This window comes from Hydra vulgaris, chromosome 08 (genome assembly GCF_038396675.1).
Source record: "Hydra vulgaris chromosome 08, alternate assembly HydraT2T_AEP".
In the NCBI taxonomy this organism is placed as follows: domain Eukaryota; kingdom Metazoa; phylum Cnidaria; class Hydrozoa; order Anthoathecata; family Hydridae; genus Hydra; species Hydra vulgaris.
In genome coordinates, this window is record NC_088927.1 from 27214828 (window position 1) to 27238594 (window position 23767).

The 23767-nt window shown below is 29.8% G+C and overlaps 1 non-coding gene across 1 annotated transcript; it reads left to right on the plus strand.

Moving 5' to 3' along the window:
• The first annotated feature begins 2737 nt into the window (after nt 1-2737).
• On the plus strand, nt 2738-2923 carry LOC136084434 (U2 spliceosomal RNA). Its single transcript, XR_010640561.1, has one exon. It is a non-coding gene; the product is annotated as a U2 spliceosomal RNA (small nuclear RNA).
• The last annotated feature ends 20844 nt before the right edge of the window (nt 2924-23767 follow it).

The following is a 23767-nucleotide window of genomic DNA, read 5'->3' on the forward strand; positions in this document are numbered from 1 at the left end:
TGTAATTTTAAGCATTCTTTGTCTGCGACTGGTTGGTTAAAGGAGCTGCAAGATGAACTTTGTTTACCAAACCATCAGCTGATACAAGACGTGAATACAAGATGGAACTCAACGTTTCACTTGCTGTGTCTACTATGTGAACAGCGTTGTGCATTAACTGTTTACTGTTCAAAAGTTGATGGAACTTCCTGCTCAAAGGCATATCAATGGTCTATGGTTGAGAATATGGTATGTGTGCTGGCTCCGTTTGAACAGGCTACTCATGAAGTTAGCTATGAAACAATATATATATCACTAGTTATCCCTATTGTAACATCTCTTCGGAACCTGTTGAATAAGGAAGGCAATGATGCAGGTGTAAAGACTATGAAGTCAACCCTGCTCAAGTCATTGGATGAGCGTTTTAAAGGCATTTAGGAGAAACCTCTTTATATAGTGGCAACACTGGTTGATCCAAGATTTTAAACTAAATTCTTCTTGTCACAGGCAATACTGACAGCTTTAAAAGCAGCAGTTCTGCTTGCATTCAATAAAGTTACAGTGCAGAGGGTATTGATGCAAGATGGTAGTCAATCTTAGCATGCTGAACAGCAGATTGACAAAATTGAAGAAATTCTAGCAAAATAAGCCCAGCTGGATAGTTCTTCTACATCATCATTATTACTCTGGCAATATATTGATGAAATTGTTCAGTCTACGTCCGCTGGTGGCACAGCACATGAACAACAATTACCAAGAGGCATTGACTCTCAGCTAAGCCAGTATCTGGCAGAAACTGAAATAAATAGACTCGCTGATCCACTACAGTAATGGAGTGACAACATGCAACAATTGCCAGCTCTGCATTTATTTGGGTGTCCCACCGACAGCTGTACCATCAGAATGTTTGTTCAGTGTTGTTGGCGAGATCCTCAATGATCATCAAAGTTCTACTCTTGCCAAATAATGCAGCTTGCTTAATATTTCTAAAGAACAATTCGAAACTGATCAAAGACATTTTAGAAAATTAATTGAAACTGAAGTTGCTTTCAAATTGAAAGTTTCGATCGTTTATCAATTATTTTATGTTATGTGAAATTGTGTCCTTTTATTTAATAACAATCAATCAATAATTTATTTCTGAATTAAGATTTTACATTCAAGGATATTTACATATAGTAAATTTACTAATATGATGTAAACACCTGCTAATGTTAATAATATCTAATTCAAATAAATATAATGCTAATTTTCATAATATATAATAAAAATAATAAACTTAATAACATAAAACATCAAATCAAATTAAATTTTTATGCTTACAATAATTATCATTATTTAAAATCATTTTTTTTTTCATTGTTATTCATTGTTGTAACAACAATGAAGTTTAACAAAAAACAGTTGTCACTTGGTTTTGAGAATAACCAAAATTGTTGATCATTCTTAATGCCAAGTAGGGATGTACAGGATTTCGGTTTCTAATTTTGTTCCAAAATCTGGCTCCGACTCCAGCTGGATTTGTCAGTAAAAATCAGGCTAACCCGGCTTCAGCCGGATTTAAAAAAACTAAATCTGGTACAGCCTTTATTCAATATATTTAAAATTTCTCTATATGTATATTTTCTCTAACTAAAAGAAAATATATGATTGGTAGTTTAACATTTTAAAGACCTTTTTAGCCCTCTCCTTGACAAGTGACAAAACCCGCCACTGCAAAAGAATTTATCAATGTTTTAAATAGTGACAACTTATGAATCAACAAGGCAATCATCTTCAAATTATGCTCCATGTTTGTTTCATCTTTATGAAAAACTACTATCTTTATAAGCAATTTCTGACACTCATTATAGTAAATTGTGCTACTTTACAAACAGTTCTGTAACGAGCATTTTCTAATACAAATGCCATAAAACAGATGTGAGTGAATGCAACAATTTGTGCAATTGATGATCTTCCAAAATAATGCAAGATCATCTAATGCAATAATTTGACATAAAATAATGTGCTTTAATGTTACGCATATGAAAGCAAAATAAGTATATATGTGTAAAGATTGCCATAAAAAGTTGTCATTCAAAGTAAGTAAGGTTATATCATTTTCTAAAAGTGATTATGTGAGAAACTGTGATAATACTTTTTTATGCTTTTAAATATTATTTATTAAATATAAATAAAGCATAAATAAATTATATTTAAACGTATTTTATTTTAAAAAAGTAGCGCAAGTGGTGTGACTTTCAAAATGTACTGCAAGCTGTGTGACTATTTTAATTGACGGCTCTAGCTAATCTTTATGTGGTGTTAATTGTCAAAAATGGTTTTCATTTTATTTCATCGATGGAATTAAAAATAAAAATCATTTACTGAATGAAAACACAAAACTATATGAAATAATTCATCCTTAAAGGGACCCCAAACCTCCGAGACATGTTGTGTTTATATTTAAAAAATGATTAAAAAAAATGTTTGGGCTAAACTTTTTTGATTAAAACAAAAGAATAAAGACCTACCAAGAAAAACTAACTTTTTTATTTTAATTCGAAGCTTGCCTACTCTGTTTTGTTGTAGGCCAAAAAGTCAGCATAATATAACGCCACAATCTACAGACTTATAATTTATTCAACCGCGTTTTATTCTTAAAAGTTTCAGTTTATGGTGTCATTGATTTTTTTGTTTATTTAAAAAATCGATTATATATTTTGTTTTGATCGATTTATATTTTTTTGATCGATTATATATTTTGTTTATGTAAAAGATCGCTTCTCGGCCTAATGGCTAAGATCAAGTGTTGTATCTGTTATTGATTTAAGCCGAGACAGCGATTTTAAAAGTAGTAAAAGTGTATTTTATAGTGGTTTATTTAGGAGTTTTGTGAAATACTGAAGTATTACGATATATTCTCAAACATCAAAGAGACTGCCGTAACTCTTATCGACAGAATGCAAAGAACCGCAACCGGAAGTGGAAGCCTAATCGTATCAACCTTATCTCCGTTCAGCTCCGACAATGAATCGGAAACGATTCGGACTGAAAGAAGATCCAAGAAACAAGGGACACGGAAGCCCTACCAAAATTTATTAAAAAATTGTACGCAAACGTAACAACCCAACGAATTTACAAGAAAAACCTCCCGAAAACCCTCATATCAAGACTACAAAAGCGGATCGATAGTGATCAGGTTATTAGTGCTCTTGAGACTGTAAGTTTAGGAAATGAACTGGATGGCGTTCAACTAATCCGAGGAAACACCCTCCTGGAGATTGTGATGAAGACCGATACTGCAAAGAACCTTTTGTTAGAGAGGGGACTCAATGTGAGCGACTTGCATCACATATTTCAACAACCGAACCCAGATAGGGAACCGAGCGAAGTCACTAACTTTTCTGTGTTCGGCCTCCTGATTGAGTATAAAAACCAGATCGGGAACATTTTTGATCAGATGGGCTTCGGCAAGCATGTTTACGCAAAACCTGTCATGAGGAAAATGCCTGTTAGTCAATGGAATACTATACAGGTATCCTCGTGGCGGTTATGGAAAACATGTCTCGCCCGACGCCTGCTAGCCTGAATGTTATGGGATATGCAATCAGAACCAAGCACAATGGCCAACAATCAACACCAACTGTACAACCTAAATCTCTCGAAAGTCCTACTCAAGAAACCGCAAACCCTACACCAGAAAATAACCCGCAAGCACCACCAGCAACCTCCGAAAATCAAAGCTCCTCCCAATCTATAATTGATACAACCATCCGATGCCAAATCAAACCGTACCATGAAACTGAAACAACCACCTCAGAACAAACCAAAACGAATCCAACAAATGAAACCCCTAACCAAATCGAAATTGTTATAACCAAAGTAAACACCGCCACCACTACCGAAAACCATTCCATCGAAAAGTATGAAGACAGCGAAATGTAGAGCATCACGGAAGAAGGAAACAACGACTCGCAAGTGAAAGATGACTAGCAATCTATCGATAATAAATTACAGAAAAAAAGAAAAACCGATCGAAACAACCAAAAAAGATCTACAAAAGAATACTCGTAACAACGGTAAAATACCTTTTATTCTTATGTAATTTTTAACTATATATAATCAACGAATGCGTGTTTTTTATATATTTTCAACGAATGCATTTTTGAACTAATTTTTACTTTTTCATTCATTTACAAAAATAGAATTTTAAATTCGAAGAATTTTGCTTTGAATAAAAATGGATGTAAGAATTCTCACCTTAAATGTAAATGGTCTCCAAACTGAGACCAAATAAAACAAAATATTTAAATTTCTCAAAAATTCGAAGTACCGAAGAAAATAACAACAATTGGAAAAATGAATGGAAACACCAAACTAACGGTAGCTCCCTATGGAATAATGGAAACCAAAAAGAGCGAAGTGTTTCCATTCTAACAAAAGAATACACTATTTTTAACGAAGTCACTCAAGACGACTGTGCGAGAATTCTTGCAGCCACTTTTACTTTTAAAAATTGCAATCTAAGAATAACTAATATATACGGACCAAATGACCCACAACAACAACAAAAAATTTTTTAAGCAAATAAGAAAACATGCGCGCGGATCAGAATATATGATCCTCACGGGAGATTTCAATATGGTTGAAAACCCTCAGACAGGGAAGGGGGTGATCTACATAACAAAAACAATACTTTAGGTAGAGTCAACTTGAACTTTTTTTGCAAAAAGTTCGAGATGGTTGATATTTATAGATATGTTAACCCAAACAAAATTGATTTCACCTATGAAAAATTGGACAAAACTTTTAAAAGTAGAATAGATAGAATTTATGTACTTTTGACAATTTCAAGAAATTTGCATGCGCTATAATCGAAAACAGAATAAGTGACCATAAAGCCGGCTGTGCTCTAAAACTTGAAAAAGAAAATGAGAGAGGCCCGTGCTACTGGCACTTGAATGTTAATCATTAAGCGATTGCGCCTTAAAAACAAAGCTAAAAAACGATTTTGAATTGGAAAAAACTAAAAAAAATAATTACTCTAGTAACAATCAATGGTGGGGTGTTACAAAATCCCGCATAAAATTTATTGCTTCTAAATCAAAAAAGCGCGAGAAAAAGCTAAAACAAAACTCTTTACAGAAAGAAATTGATGAAAAAAACCAAAAACAGGTGAAAGACTAGGAAAAACTCGAAGATCGAAGATCAGAGCTTTGAGAACTCTATTGTGACGGGGGCGTGTTCGTAAGAACAAAACAAACCATCGCAAATAAGGGTGAAAAACTTTCCAAGGCTCTATTCCAAATGGAAAAAAATAACCAAAAGAAAAAATTATTAGTGAAATAAAAGACTGTGATATCCTTCACACAGACACCGTCAAAATAATAACTACAATTAAAAATTTTTATTAAAATCTGTACAAAATAAAAACTCTTAATAAAGAAAAACAAAACCAATATTTAGCAAACATAAAAATAACCCTCACCGATGATCAAAACGCGTTTTTAAATAATCCCGTTAGCAGCGAGGAGCTTTATAACGCTGTCATGTCTCTAAACAAAGGCAAAACACCAGGGATAGACGGCCTTCCGGCAGAGTTCTATCAAGAATGATGGGATATTTACGGAGAAGAACTTACAGATCTTATGAACGGTAATGTCTTTGATGTTAATAACGAGCAGTCCTGGTTGCAGAGGACGGCGCTGATTAGTCTCCTTTCAAAAGAGGGTGATCTGACGGCGCTGCAAAACTGGCGACCAATATCTCTGCTGTGCGCGGATTATAAAATAATCACTAAAACCCTCACCTTGAAGTTGTCAAAGGTACTCGATAAAATTCTTGGGCCGCAAAACTTGCTCGGTACCGGGAAGAATATTTTCTCCAATCTTTTCATAGATCATGTATTGATTACAATTGACCAGGAAAAAGCATTTGATAAAATTGACAGAAACTTTCTTTTTAAAGCTCTCGAAAAAATTTAACCTCGGTAAAAAATTTATGACTGCAATAATGCAAACTATGAAAAACTCCAAATCTATTATAATAAATAACGGCTACTTGAGTAAGCCCTCCAGTATTAGTAGAGAAGTTCGCCAAGGCAATCCCATCTCCCTCATGCTATAATGCCTGGCAGTGGAATCGCTGGCCCTAGACATCAGAAACAATCCTGATGTGGACGGCATTCCTCTGCCGGGAACAAAATATAAACTAAAAGTCATTCAATACGCTGATGACACCACCATATTCCTGAGAAACCTGAAGTCTATTGAATGCGTTTTCAAAACGCTAGATGACTTCGAGGAAGCCTCGGGATCAAATATTAATAAAAACAAAACCAAAGGTTTGGCTTTGGGTGGATTTAACTACATCCACAATGAGAACATGGCCAAAGTGTTAAATCAAAAACTTTTCAACATAACCTGGTGCAACGCCTCAGGAATCAAAATCTTAGGGGTAACCTTCCACACTGACCTAGCTTTCACCGCAAGCGTAAATTGGCAGAAAGTCGTTGAGAGCTTCATAAAATAAATCAAAAGCTTTAGATACCGGAACATATCTTTAAGATGCAAGGGTGTTTTTGTAAACACGCTGGCACTCTCCAAGGTATGGTTCGTAGCCAACGGCTTCTCAGCTAATAAAAACACCGCGAAAAAAATTAAAAAATTAATATCCGCGTACCTTTGGCAAAGCGAATACGCGCAACTCATTAAAAGCGAATTTTAAATTTACTAATTGATAGCGGATGACTAGGCATTCTTGACAAAAAAGCAATGCTTAGCCCTCCAAACAAAACACATATTCAAAATAAAAGAACAAGAAAACGTTTGGTTTTGTATCCTATGCCAGCGGCCCCTATAAAAGCATCCCCTGGAGAGTACTGACAAACTCACTCCCAACACTAGAAAAAACGCAGAGTTGGAGCAAAAAACATGCGGAGCAACTGAAAACAAACTTCACCCTTTTATCCACTGCAAGAAAGGTAGATCTGTGTGGAAGGCTTTCAAAAACAGCTATGAAAAACTAATTCCGCAAAAAAATTTTAACATTGTTCGGCAAGTCTTTCAAACAAACATAAAACAATTGTCTAAGAAAAATTTCACCGCAAAAATCGCAACGACTATTGCTTACGTAATAATCTCACGGTTATGGTGGGCAAGAAACATGAAAGTTAAAGAAAACAAAATTATAACCTCCGCAAGAATTGTAAAGGGTATAAAATGAGAAATTAAAACTATATGGAAAACTAAATATAACAAACACTTAAGAGAAAATAATGTGGAAAAATTCCACGAAATATTTTCAATCAACAGGGCCATTAGTAAAAACAATAACGGAAACATAAATTTCCTGTTATAGAAAAGGGTTTTCTACCATATCTTTTGAAATATTTTTTAATTATTTGATTCACGAAAAAGCACGAAAAAGTCCCAGCAGCCCCTGTGGGTGCGACAGACATGCCTATATTTTTTAAATGCGAGGCTTAATGGCCGGCACAATATTGTTTAAACTTCACGGAAAAGCAAACAACGAACATGTCCTGCAAAGCCCGGTGGCAATGATGGATGTGTGTTTATTTTATAACAGCCTGGGGTAATAGCCAGACATATATATTTTAAACTTTTTTTCGATTTTCGTTTTCTCAATAACCACAACATTTTGATTAAATAAAATAAACAAAAATAACCAATAAACAAATGAAAATAAAACATGATATCTTAGTGAATCTTCTCCCCCCTCATTGTAAATAGTCCCCTGTTGAAATTATTTTTTAATGAAATAATGTTAAAATTTTTTTAATGAAATAATGGTAAAAATATCTGGAAAAAAAAAAAAGATAGATTTTATAAACCAATGCCTTCTTAAAAAGCCCGCGATAGCTCCTTTTCCGTAAAATTAGCGAAGGCCGACGATTTTACGGTTAAAATTACTTTTTATATTTGCTTTTGTAAACAAACTTCAAAAACAAATAAAGAGTAAAGACAAAACATTTTGATTAAATTTTGGCGGCAAATATTGTTGGAATTATTTTTATGTTTTAGAAATAAGTTTATTACAACAAAGATTTAAAGAGTTTACTAATTTTAGTAAATGATTTTTAAAAATGACTAAATCTCACTTTCATAACTTTATGTTTATTTCAGCTGTTTAACACATGTAATACAAATAATAAATTTTTTGATAAAAACAAACAAGTATATTAACTTTAAAAATATTATATTGACTTTTTTGACTCAAAGTGTTTTATTTTGAAGTTAAAATCTTTGCTTATTAAACATTCCTTTCCAAAATCTTCTGAGTGTTTTTTACAATAATTATTTAAAATGCAGCAAACGTTTTCAACGTTTCAAAAAAGCAATTAAAATTTACTATTAGATTCAATAAAAATTCGCATGTCACATCAAATATATTTAAAAAAAAAATAACGAAGAAAACTAAATTGTCAGAAGATTATCTTAGTCTTCCCCTGTTCAAAGAACTAATCAAAACTCCATATTTTAGCAAGACCTACTCATTTGGCGTAGGTACCAACATACTTTTGGAGTTTGTACAATGTGTTTCACACATTGTACAAACTCCAAAAATTGTACAATGTTTGGAGTTTGTACAATGTGTGAAAGTGTCCTATCTGAAACATCAAAAATCCTTTGGGTGCCCATGTGGGCGTAAATATATTTCAAATTTTTGTTAAAGTAAATTGAAGAGGTTCTTATATTCTAAATTGCATTTGTTTTTTTTAAATGTATTTGTCAATAGGCAATTTGTATTTATATATAATCTTCTAATTTTTTATTAATGCCGATTATAAGGAATTATTTAATTAAATAATTATTATAGTTTTGATTATAGATATTATTGACTTTAGATTAATATCACAAATCAAATTTTATTAAGTTTTCATAATAACAATTTATAATAATCTTATATTGTAAAAGATTTTAACTTTTGTTAGAAACTCAACTATCTAATTATAATCTTCTTTTTTTAGTTGTCATTGCTTTTTAATTTGGCTATTATTAAACATGATTTTAATTTAGTAAATTTATAGGGTTTGAAATTTACTGTATTAATGATTAGTCAACAGTTAGGGAAAAACTAGAATTCTGCATAATTAAGGTACAAATAGTTTTGTGCTACTATGTCGTTTTTGTGATTGTCATTTACAAAACTTTTTTTATGTACATAATGCTCATAACAAATTATTTAATAAATCAAAATAATATATTGTGTCTTTTTAGCTTTTTTAACATAGTGAAAACTTATTGGAAGCGCTGTAAACATAGTGAAAACACATTGGAAACGCTGCGTGTCTCTCTTATTGAGGATTTATTAATAAAGGCCATCAGTGGAACCCTCTATATTATTACTATTTTTTCAGGTATTTTATTAAAAAACAAAACCATTGAGTTTAAGTATTTTAACAAATAAAATATGTAGCTAAATTGTGATGTTATTTTGCGTTTTGAGCCAATCGGTGTTACTGATATGTAGAGCTAGGTTGTCTTGTCTAGCTTTTTTAGTTATTCTGTAAACATATAATAATATTTTTTTAATATTGAGCGTAATGTAATGTGTACTTACAAATATCTTATGCCACGTGCTATCGTTGTGGTGTTCTATGCTGGTAGACAGCTTGGTTTACTTTTAACAATAATGATGTGCTATTGTTGTGTATCATTGTATTGATGTTCTGTGCTGATAAACAGCTTGGTTTACTTTTAACGATAATGATGTGCTACTGTTGTGTATCATTGTATTGATGTTACTATCGTGATAAGGATAGAGCTCAATAACATTGGTAAAGAATGAATCAATGTACTTACCCGTAATATTACCGATAAGTTATTACTACTATGACTCAATGTATTTACCTGTAATTTTACCGGTAAGTTATTACTACCATATTATAGAGTAAGTACATGACTCAATGTATTTACCGGTAAGTTATTACTACCATAATATGGAGCATCATATTGACCATCTGCAAGCTTGATCCTCAGATGGATTGGTTGCAATTGTAATAATTAACCGGTAAATACATTAAGTTACTCTTTACTAAAATTAACCCTAGTTGTAATACTTTACGTTGATAGACAGCTCGGCTCACTTTCCGTTGGTGTCTATCATTAAAAATGATTATTAGGTAGTTTCATTACTGGAACTTGCTGCTTCTAATCATTTACTTAAAGGCGTGAAAAAACGTTTTGCAATAATTACAACTATAAAACAATAAATATTTTTTTATTTTACCCTTATCTTCAGGATGAAATAAGATTGTATTTTTTAATATATTTTAAACATAAAAAGTTTAGTTTTTTTAAATAGTTGATAAACTTAATTACTGATGTTATGTAGTCTTTTTATGTCGTAAACTAAAAGCCAAGACAGTTCTAAAGCAAGCAGCACTTAAGAGATTATTGATAAATTGATTTGTATTTTATTATATTTTTCAAATAATATATAAACTTAAATTATCATGTTAATGATTTACTTACTAATAACCGGTATTGCAGAATGCTTACTGCTATACCGTCGATTTCCCTAATTCCGAACAAAATCGTACTTAAAGTTGAATAACTCCGCTTGCTTTTTGAATTTTATATTAATTTTTTTAAATAAATAAACTGGAATCTAAACTGAATCGAACCATATTAAGCAACAAGTTTATTTATTATAAAAATATTGTTAATTTTTAAATTTAAAAAGTCAAGTTTTTGTTCCTAATTGTTCCTAACATGTGTTCCTAATTCCGAACGTACATATTAAATCCCGAAAAATGGCATTCAATTTAAAAAAGTAAATAATTTATACTAGCGTAGACCTCTAGCTTAGAGTTAGGTAAAAAGATTTTTAAAATTTAAAGTTACTTTTATTTTAATGTAAGGGTATAACATTGTGTTGGTGCAGAGCTTCCATTATTTTTTTGAAATCAGTTTAAAAAAAAACCTTCACAATCACTGCCTATTAGCTTTTTGTTTTTTAATTTATTCTTTTTTTGGAAAAAGATTGACTAGTGCTTAGACTATCCGGAAAAAATATTAATAAAAGTTCATAATAGCTTTTTAACACATTTAAAACTGTTTTTGTTAGGTCATATCGGGTGGGCCAACCAACCCCGTTATCGGGGCAGGTTGGCCCAAGGATTGGGGCAGGTTGACCCACATACAACTTTTGGCAGACTTTGTGGTGGGAAAACGCTCATTGAGCAAAAACAAGTTTACAACTTGATAAAACGAAATTGAAACAACTTTTAAACAATAAACTGCAAAAAAATAAAGTAAAAACAAAATACAACAATAACATTTTATTTAACAACTGTATAAACATTTATAATCTAACCCCTTTTGCATCTTTTTCTACACAACTCACATGGGCCCTCAGCTTGAACGCTGTATCCACACAGCACCTGGAAGGCTGTTTGAGAACGGCCTGCAGCAACTAAGACACAAAACATCTTCCTCATTACCATCTTTGTTTTTCTTATTGCGTTTTTTTTTACAGGTTGACTGGCAAAAATCCTCCTTGTTTTAGAGTTACTTGGACTGGCTTCTTTGATAGAAATAGTTTTTTATTTTTTGAGCCCTTCTGTTTTTTTTCTTTTGCTGCTTTCTGTTCCTGTTGCAAGGCTTTTTTAACTGGTGTATTAGTTTCCGATTTCTGAGCTTAAATTGTTTTTTCAAGGCTGAGCTTTTTCAAAAGACCTCAGTTCTTCAGGAGATGGCATAAGTGAAGAGTTTGGAGTAGCACCTGATGTGCTGTCTAAATCTGGAAAATTTCCTTTCTTAGATTTTGATTCATTTGAATTAAATTTTTTGAATATTTTTTGTTTACAATCCACAGATGAAACTTCGTTGCTAGGTGTTTGTTTAAAATCCGCAGCTGAAACTTCGTTTCTAGGTATTTGTTTAGTGATACTAAAATCAAATGACATTTTAGTGCTAGGGTCTGGTCAATCTGTTAAATATGATGGCAAAAAATCGCTCTCTGAAAAAATATCTCTGTTAAACGTATAAATACCTGTTGCTTAGAAACCACTAATTATGTTTCTTGGAGTTATAGCATTAGTGCTTAGTTATAGGAAGTGCTGTTTTTACTATACCAGGTATGTCGTAGATAGTCATAGGTCGTTTGTTTACAGTAACCCATGCATTACATGCTGAGTTCACAAACTTTTTAAAAGGTCCATAAATACTTCTATCTAATGGTTGTAATTTATGATTACAGTGTGCTGGAAAAGATAAAAGTGTGATACCATTTTCTTTACAAAAATCAAGTACTGCTGCATCAAGATGAGAGCTGTGGTTGTCAATCAATCCCAGAAAAGGGCTATCATTGGAACAACGTGCATGGATAGAAAAAGGTTTAATATATTTAAGAAAATTTGTCTCTGTCATCCATCCTAAAGAATGTGCTGATCCATAAATTTACATTATGTTTATTAGAACTTGTGCACCAAGCTAAACTTGTTGCTTGAGGAGAGCGAATAGAAAGCTTTGAATGCTTTTTTAAGAATCCGGAAAACCAATTACTACCAGCAGATTGAAGTTCTATCTATGAGTGAGGAATTTTCCTGCTTCAAGCAACAGCATATGTATAAGCAAACCGTCGAACTTCTTTAGGAGAAAGACCAAAGTAAATATCACTTGCTTTCATTAGGTATTCTTCAAGCAAAACTTCCTGCTCAGGTTCAAATACCTAAAAAAATATAAAATATATATTACCATTAGACATAAACATTAAAAGCATATTAGCTATCTGCCCCAGTCTCTAAAAAAATTCAAAATTTTAAATATATCAAAGCAGTATTTTATATTGAAGTATCTTATTAAATGTTTAAATAAATTACAATACTAAATTATATTCAAATTAGTTGGAGAAAATATAAATACCTGAAATCTTTTGGCATAGCCAAACTTGTGCCAGGGTTTTTTTTATCTAATTTAGGTGATAGTAAATCTCTCCCCATAGCTGCGTCATCAGGTTCTGCATTAGGCTTATGTACTGTTGCAGTAACATCAAACTCAAGTTTGTTATCATTGTTAGAACTTGGAAGAATCACTTGGCATTCAAGTTCTATTTCAATTTGAACGGAAGCATTAGATGCAGATGGCAACCTTTTGGATATGCAATATCTTCCTAGAGTCTTACGTGGTATATTAAATTCTCTACTAACTGCTCTAATTGATCTTTTATATTTTGTAACTTGTATCGCTGCCAATAACAATGTTTCTTCTGACACTTTTCCACGTTGTGACTTGCAAATATAATTTCATACCATTTTTAGGTAGGTCTAAAAAAATGCAAAAACCAAAAATACATTACTTGATTACATGTTTTATATTTAACTATTTTTTTTTTAATTTAATTATTTATATACCTGCATACTTATATATTTATAAAATTACATTTTATATTTTTCTTTTTTAAAATACTAAATACTTAATTACTTTTAATCATTAATAACTTACATAACTCATGCCATATTAAATTTATATATCATATATAAATTTATGTGTTAAACATGAAAAGTTAAGTGTATTATGTATAAAGTATTAAATTTATATATGTAAGTATAACTAGTATGTAAAAGTTTAAATATCAACTAAATTTACATATATAAGTTATATTATATGTTAAATAATATATGTAATAAAAATATATAAATATTTAAGTTTAGACTTATGACATATGTCTAAACTTAAATATTGGTATATTTATATATTTTTACTATATATATTATTTAACATATAATATAACTTATATATGTAAATATGTAAATATAACATATGATAAGTAAATCTAAGTTAAAATTACATTTTATAATAAGAAAATTTATTTAAATTCAAATCTTATGCATTCGAGTGATATTTTCTTATTATCGACGTATAAAATCCAAAAAAACGTATGCAAATTTGTTTATGAGGCTTATTTCTGATATAATATGTTTTACAAGTTTTAATATTTTTATAACAAAAACAGTTTTTCCGTCATAAATTTACCCGAATTATTTTAAAAATTTACGTTGGCCACATGGCCAACGTGCCCCAGTTGCATCGGGCCAATCTGTCCCATTGTCATGTTTAGAGTATGAACAACTTTCTCCTTAAACCATTAACTAATTTTGTGGAACATTATATATTAAATAATCCTTACTCTATAAGCTTTAAATACGACATTTGAATGATGCTGTACTGTCAAACGTCAGTGAGTATAAACACGTTAAACATGCTTTTGCAAAATTTACTTTGATGTATCAAAAATTGTTAAAAAGGCCCCTCATACTCAAATATGGTCCGATAAATATGATTTTTTTAAAAAAAAAAGAATTGAATTACTACCAACCTTCACTTAGATTCCCAGCTTGTTAAAGCGCCTAGCCTTTGAATAAACTCGAATGGGCCAACCTACCCCGTGGGCCGACGTGCCCCGGTCTCCCCTACAACTACAATTGCTATCTCCAAATGAATATTTATTTATTTGGAGCTGGCAACCCTAGCTGTGCTGTACAGATTTGATAGTTTTTAAAAAACTATAATGAAAAAGTTGTTGTATTCAAAAAAAATTGTTTCAAGGCGTCAAGCTACAAAAATTAATACTAATAGAAGTTATTCACACTCCTTGCACACGAATTCAATTGTTTCGTGATAATTGATAATACAAGAAGTACACGACCAGTTAGAACACTTTTCACATGCAACCTATTTGCTGCTTGTAGTTTCGTCCCAAAGGCTTCCGCAGGAAATATAAAGACGATTGATATGGTAGGGATTACAGCCGGCGGCAGGAAGACACTCAATGTTTTGACTAATAGACATCTTTGTTGTTTTGTTATATTTCTGAGACCGTTTTCAGGGTTTTTTAAGTTTTAAAAGGTTTTTTTCTGCTTTTTTTTAAACTTTTGTTCTTTGAGAATTGCTGAATTTAATTTTTTTTTTCTCTAATAACTTTTCTGGCTTTTTTTTCATCTAGTTTTTTTTTTTAGCAGCTTGTGTTGCTTCGCCCTGAGCCATTGCAGGTAGTTTAGTCATATTATAAATTGTTGTTCTTTTAATTATTGTTCCCTTTTCTTTGATACTGGAAAGAGTAAAGAAAAGGGAACAATAATTAAAATTTACTTTAATCTATCTCTAAACACACTGAGCACTGATTTATTAATATCAAAAGATGCTTTTTTAACGGCATTTTGGATGCTATCTAATTCTTTGAGCAACACTTTTTTTGTTGAAAGTCTATTCATAGAGTTTTTTGAATTTATTTTATTAGTTTTATCGAGTGAAACTTGTGAATCGGTAGACTTTTCCAGAAAAACAATTCTCAATTTTGTCATTTGTTACATGTTGAAAAATAGCGCCGATTGCAGTTTTATTCGGAGTTATTTTAGAACGATTGAGTGGAAATATGCCTGTATTTTCAAAACCTCTACGTGCATTTTCCGCTTTAAAGCCTTTATTTGCAATAAGGTCTTTTAGCATGGATGGAAACTGCCGGTTACTTAAATTTAAATAAGAATTTCTAACCAAATAAACTTCTACATTTCGCTTCCATTCCGCCTTTACAGTTTTAAAAACTCCAACATCTAGTGGTTTCAAAAAATGACTTATGTGAGCTGGCAAACGGAATAAAATTATGTTGCTTGATTTAGATAATCTTTTTAATTCAAAATTAATGTGAGATGCATGGCCGTCTAAACATAGAATTTTAGATCCTTGAAGTTTGTTTGCGTGAACTAAAAAAATTGAACGAAACCATTCTATGAAATTTTCGATTTCAATCCAACCTGATTTGCTGGTAGAATAATAAACATCACAAGCACCACCTTGAACCCAAGCTTTCATCAAATTTCGATCTTTGTAAACAACTTGATGAGGTAGGAAATTTCCAAAAGCATCGCAACAGGTTAAAATTGTAGTCATATGTTTTTCATTTGTTGGGACAATTTGTTTTGGATTTTTTATTCCTTTTCGACAAACAATGTTGACTTTACCTTGATCAAATTTCAATCCACTTTCATCACACTTGAACACATGAAACGGCTTTTCATTTAAATCATGCTCTCAATAAACAGCGTTAATTTGACTGAACCATTCATCAATAACTGCTGGTTGCGAAGACACCGCTCGTACAGCTTGCATGCTAGTAGCTTTTCTTTCACAGATATTTTTCGCATATTTTTTTATGAAATTATTGTTCCACTTTTGAGTAGGTTTACCGTTCTTGAATAAATAAGTTTGTTTAGATTCCTTCAAATAGTTTTCGACCACAGTTAAAATATCATTTCTTTTTAAGCTGAAGCCAATGTCACTCATAAACTGTACAAGTTCAACTATAAGCCTCTCCGTTACTTGGCTACACCAGCAGCTCTATTTATTCTTTTAAGTCTGAAAAAAATAGTTGTTTTAGGAATGTTATAACAAAAAGCGGCTTCTGAATATGACATCTTCTTATTATTGATAGCCTCAATACAGAGTTTAATTTTTCTTTCGCGATCTTCATTTTTTTCAAACCTTTTTTTTCATGAACAATTAACGTTTGTTATTTGATAAACAAGACGTGTAGAAATTGAATAGAAAAGTTAAAAGCGTTTATATTGTTATAAAGCGTCTATGTTAATGACGTTACAGTACTATTGTTAAACTTTGTTGTTAATTACTAGCGCGTAAAAACGCTAACTTTTGCAAAAAAAAGTGCATTCCAAAATCTGTTCGGAATTTAGGAAACGTTTTAATTAAGCAGAAAAGTACTGTTTTTAAGATATCTTACGAAGTATTGCTAATTTTTGACTTTTTTTTTTCAGATAAATAATCACCATCAAATTCTATATCGAACAATTCACAATTTAAATTGTCTTTTTTTTTAAGTCGGTTTTATATTGTTGGTTTTTCAGGGTTTTAAAAAGAGTTTTGCTTGCAATTAAAAAATTTAATGATATCAATATATATTTTGAAAATATTTTTTCATATTCTCATTACCTTAGTCTTCCAATTTATTAATCAGTTTTCCTTTTAAACATCCCACAAAAATAAAAGATGGAACAATAAGTGAATTAAAGCTGTTCGGAATTAGGGAAATCTACGGTAATAAATAATGTTATTTAAAAACTTAGGAAATACTATTTTTATGCTAAATTAATTCGTATATATATATATATATATATATATATATATATATATATATATATATATATATATATATATATATATATATATACATATATTTATATATATATATATATATATATATATATATATATACATATATATATATATATATATATATATATATATATATATATATATTTATGATATAATTTTTATGCTAAATTAATTTGTATATATATATACATATATATATATATATATATATATATATATATATATATATATATATATATATATATATATATATATATATATATATATATATATATTTATGATATAAAGACGAATTTCAGTCATTAAATAAAACCAGAACAAAAGTTGATAAATTGTGATTAAAACACAAAGTCAGTTTAGATAAATTACAATTTAAATATCTTTTTAACTGGATCATACAAAAGCTATGAAAAAACATTTTTTTAAAATCCTACAAAAGTATTTGGTTTTTATAATTAAAAGAGAAAATGTGCAGTGGGCTTATACACATCAAGATCAAGATAATCGCCTAGGCCATCATGTTTGTTAACAAACTTCAATATATTTCAATGATGGCTTGACATATATTTAATGATTATTTGTGATTTTTTACATATATTTTTGATGAGTTTATATATATTCGTCATTATTAATACAAGTTTGTACAACATTTTACCGTGAAATATATGACTGGAGCGAGTAGAAGACAGTAGTCTTATCATCTTGCGTTGACAAAATATAACAAAATATAAACCAAATACAAATATAATAAAATATTTATAATACATATAAATTTTTTTTTTTTTTTTTTTTTTTTTTTTTTTTTTTACTTCTTTTACAATGAACATCATTAAATAACCAAGCAAGTAATATAAAAGAATTTCAAGAAAAAGTGAAGATTTAAATTGAAAAAGGAAAAATTTTAAAAATAAGATATTGTTTCATTAATGTTGAGGTCTAGTAGCTGTTGTTTTACAACGCATTTAAAATGTTGGAATGAGTTTATCGTTTTTATTTTGTTTGTTAGAAATGAGTTCCACAATTGGGGTCCTCTGCTGGATATTAAGAATTTAGATTGTCTTAAAGAGGTTTTCGGAATATAGTAGTTCTTGATAGAGTATTTTGTTTGATATTTGTGATTAATAAGGCAAAAAAAGTTATGGAAGACTTCAGGGACCAGATCATTTTTGAGTTTAAACATGAACTGAAGAATGCAATAGATATTTTGTTCGTAGATATTAAGAACTCTCAGTTCCTTCATTAAATGTTTAGAATTGGCATTTCTATTTGCATTTGTTAATATACGGCATGCTTGTTTCTGTTTTTTATATATTAAATCTAGTTTTGATTGGTAGGTACTAGCCCAGGCAATATTGCAGTAGTTAATATAGCTATGTATATATGCAAAATAAAAACTTTTAAGGCATGCATTATTTAAAATATATCTGGTTTTATGCATAATTCCAATGTTTTTATATATTTTGTTTTTTAATATATTAATGTGGTCTTTCCAGCTAATATGTTCATCTAAGAATACCCCGAGAAATTTAACTGAGAACGCTCGATTTAGTCTAACTTTGTCTAATAGAATATCTGGAAGTTTTAATGGTAGTTTGTCTGAATTGAATGGTTTTGTGAAAAAGATATACTTACTTTTCTCAATATTGACAGAAAGTTTGTTTGCTTTAAACCAATCGCTCAACTCTTCAAGTTTCTGATTTACTGTATTAAAAAGTGTAGTAATGTTAGAGTGGGTATAAAAAGCTTGAGTGTCATCTGCGAATAAAAATATGTCATTTATATAGATTAGGAAAAGCAGAGGTCCTAGAATAGACCCCTGGGGAACACCACATGTGACGATTTCAAGGGGAGTGTTTTATTGTAAAAAAAGGCTTGTTTACGGTTTTTTAGATAGCATCTGAACCATTTTAAATTTTTATTTTTTATACCATAATTATAAAGTTTGTATAGAAGGATCTCGTAGTCCACTGTATCGAAAGCCTTTGAAAGGTCGATAAATACTCCAAGGGTGTGTTTGTTTTTGTCGAATTTAATGAAACCGTTTTGATTCTTGACATAATTTAATGAAACTGTTGTGATTCTTGACATATATTTGAAAAAACCGTCGTGAAAATCTTTATAATTATTAAGAGGAAAATATGCTTCAAATAAACAATATGATTTGCTGTGATTTTGTATGTTTTTATGTGATTTTACTTTTTTATTGTTGAGATTGCATCACTTTCAGTTTTTTTATGTTTTTGTAAGAGCGTCAAGAATTCTATTACGCTCAATCTAATAAAATCAGTCAAATGATTTAATAAAATAATTAGCAATTTTTTACATAAGGTGGTGCCCCAAGAAATAAAAGTCATTTAAAAAAAAAAAATTAAGATTGGGTTTATTAATCTGTTATTCACAGAATACAAAAACTTTTAATGCAAAATATTTACGTTGAGTAATAATAATTTGGGTTCATATCAACCGTGTAGTTTGTAATGTCCATAACAGCGCCATAGCAACCTTTATATAAACAAAAATATTTCCAATAAACAACTGCAAAAAACTTTATATTATAAATATTAAATATATTTTCAGTATTATAGTCTACTTTGCTTATTTTTTTGGTCATAAGTTAAATGATCATTTGCATTAATATATAATCAAGTTGTTACAAAAGTTGTTTAAAGCAGTATTTTTAGTATTTTGGAATTTTTCAAGTTATAATATTAACTGTTTGTACTATTTTAATAATGCCTGGAGGTACCAAGTAAAATTTTGTTTTTAAAAAGAAAAGAACTAATGTTCACCTTAAGAATCTTTGTAAAAATGATCAGCAAACAAACTTTCACTCAACGCAACATCAACAACCACAAAAAACAGAGTACCCTCCAACATCAATCTTCTTTCGAAATAAAATAAGTTTGAAGATACTGAAAGCCATCCACCAAAGCTACTTCCTTTTGATTGATATGACTATTTTGAAGAAAATGTTTGAAACTGTTGCATGTAAATTATGCAACCAATCACTGAAATTAACTGATAGATTAGATCTGAGAATGGGTTTTTCACATTGCATTAAATTATTGTAAGTACTGTGAAAAAACCAACCATTTTTTTAGCTCAAAAACTATTTCTACTGTAAATAATGTAGGGAGAGAGCCATATGAGGTAAATATACAGTTCAGTTGTTACATAACGCGAAGTTGGATTAGGCTTTCAGGCGATTGAAACTTTTGCAATGAGTGTGAACACGTATAATATTTCTGAAAATGTTTTTGATAATTTAAACAATAAAAACGGTTTAATATATGGCTATGATTTATGAAGTATGTTTTATGAAGTATTTGTTACTTTGTATTTGTTAGACAGAATCTTTTCAAGTTCATAAGCTATAAATACTTTTTAATCTTTTAATCAATTTTTTCTTTAATTTTGGCCAATGTCCTTCGCAGCACAAGTATATCGATATAATTTTATTAAGCTATTTCGAATTTTCAAAACCTTGATAAGGTAATGATGAATTTTCAAAACCTTGACAAGGTAATTCAAACTACAAAACAAACGCAAAAACAAATAAAAGCTATATTCTCAATGATAAAACCCATTTTTTATGTGCTATTTAAAGAGTTTTAACACTGCTGATATACGTTATGACAGTACTTAAATATATCGCTGGTAACTTCGTCAGAATACTTTTAAAATTTAGCATGTTGCTTTTGTCCTTCTGATCAATCATATAATTTAGTTTGCTATCGTAACAACACAATATTTTAACACTCATTTTGATTATATCAAATTTTAAAGTTTTCAACGCATTTCGGTTATCTTTATAAAACTTGAAATATTGGGATGGATTTAAATTTTTATTTGTGTTATTAAGGTTGTTAAAAAGTGTGAGACGAAACTTGATAATGATTATATGAAACCTTACGCCAAACAAATTAGAAACAACACAGTATTGTTCATATAAAGTATTATTAGTTTAAACATAAACATATTTAAAGATAACGTAAGACATTAATGTAGACGTAAAATGTAATAGCAAATATTATCTTTTGATATACATGACAATCATTAATAATTTAGCACAAGTATTGTGATATTGTTAGTAAATATATAACCGTCAATAATATTAAAAAACAACATTTATTATTACTAGTAAGCAACTATGTGTTTCATAAATTTGCCTAAAAAGAAAACTTCAATAGTAAAAAATATTTAAAGTTTAAGAAAATAGTCAATATTTTAAAAGATTTGACTGGACTGCAAAAATATTTTAAAAGATTTGGTTGGACTGCAAAAATATTTTAAAAGATTTGATTGGACTGCAAAAATATGATGAAATGTAAACATCAAAGAAAAGAGGTAAAAAGATCAAAAAAAACGGAATTATTTAAAAATGTCCAGCATAACATACTCGTATGAACATATACTGGCTACCATAGGCGGTGACATCACCGCCTATGGTAGCCAGTATATATTCATACGAGAAAACGGTATACAAGGTACGGTAGTTATGGTACGGTACGGTACAAGGTACGGTAGTTATGGTACTTATGGATACGAAAACCTACTATAGTTTAAGCATTTAATATCTTGTTGTCGAACTTTTTTTTTTTTTGATGGTTTTGAAAGAAGCGTTTTTGGCATTTGTTTGTTTGCGTTTCTACTCGTTGTTTTTCCGAACTTTAGATTTTGTTTATCTTATAATAAGTTTTTTTACCTTTTCTTTATTTCTTAAAGTTATGCAAGTGTTTTATCTTTGCCTGATTGCACGAATTGATTTAACAACGTCTTTCTAAGCCCCAGTGGACACAGAACCTAAATAAGACGTCTTTTGAACGTTCAAAAGACTCTCAAAGCGTTCAAAAGACGTTCAAAAGACGTCCTATACGTTAAAAAGACGTTTAAAAGTCTTTTATACGTCCTGTGCCCACTGGGCACCGCGTAACGTTTCTTAAATTGTCCAACTGTAATTACGAGGGTAATAATAGCTGAATAACTTTGTTCCAAAAATACTTACAATATTTTATTACAATACCTTTAAGAAATATTTAATTATTGACAGCGCAGTACCGAGTATCATCAAGTATTTATCACAAGGTTGGCATTACGAAAAGCCACTTAATATTTAGTTTCAGGCTTTACGTTTGTCCAACGTAGCGTTATGGGTAACGAAAAAACTTTGATAAACGATAACAGAGAAACTAACTTTCTAGCCAAAAGAGTTAATTTAAATCAATAACTAGTTACTGGTTTTATTATTAAGTTCTTTTTTCAACTTTATAATTACTTTTTCGCATTTTCAGTTCAATACAATAAACTGTTCAAGATACTTGAGGTGTAACAGTGTTTTACGAAAAAAGCTTTCGCCAAATCATTTACTAAAATGACACCAACTAAATCTCTTGATTGGGTCGATTAAAGAAACTTTTGGTTTGTGCAATGTTCATGCAATGTTATTGCGTTAATCATTAAATCATCCATTAAATTAATGATAAATCAAAATTATAAAATAACCTATCGATATAAGAAAATAAATATCAAGAAGACAGCATGCAAAGTTATTTTTGAATAACTCTCAATAATAGATAATTCCCGTTTTACGATACAATAGCATTTTTTAAATGCTATAGTACCTAATAAAATGCAATATTGTAAAAGTATATATATATATATATATATATATATATATATATATATATATATATATATATATATATATATATATATATATATATATATATATATATATATATATATATATATATATATATATATATATATATATATATATATATATATATATATATATATATATATATATATATATTTATATATTGCTAAAAAACAAAAGTTTTAGTAAAGGTATGTTTATCTTTTGTGTTATTTTACATTTAGAGACATTGACATGTCTTTAAAGCTCCTTTGTATAAAGATTTATTTACATTTTAAAATTTTTATATATCAAATGTGTGGCCGTGCCGCAGTGGTTACAGCGCTTGCTTTATAAGCAGGAGAACCAGGCTCGAAACGAGCTCTGGACATATCTTCGCGCTACGGTAAGAAAGGAGGCGTAAACTCTCCGGTTAAATGCACCTCCGTGGTGCCATGTGACAAGACCGTTAGGACTTCTTAGGGCACTTAAAAAAAAATTGTACTTTTATAGTAAAAATAATAAAAAATAATAAAAAGTTTAATTAAGCATACCCAGCAAGCACACAACGTTGAAACAACGTTGAAATAACGTTGATCGACGTTGATCAACGTTATTTTAACGTTGTTTCAACGTTGTGTGCTTGCTGGGTATACTTTGTAGCAAAAACTGTTTAGACTTTATTTTCAACAAATAATTATTTTTGTGAACTTAAAACTTAAGCTATTTAATTAAGCTATTGAGTACTTTGCAAATAATACATATAGTGAACAAAAACTTGTCTTTTAAAAAAAAAAAGACAAAAAAAAACAAACAAAAAAAAACAACTTCATGCTATTCTTTTTTTTTTTTAATAACTTTAAACAGTGTAATTTTTTGTAAAAGTAGTTTAAGAATAATAAATAAAAATCGTACTAACTAACAAAGTAGGTTTGAAATATCTGATATTAATTGCTGCAATTTTTAAAATGAAAGTTAAAAAGATGTCTCATTATTTTACGATTTGTAAAGTTCA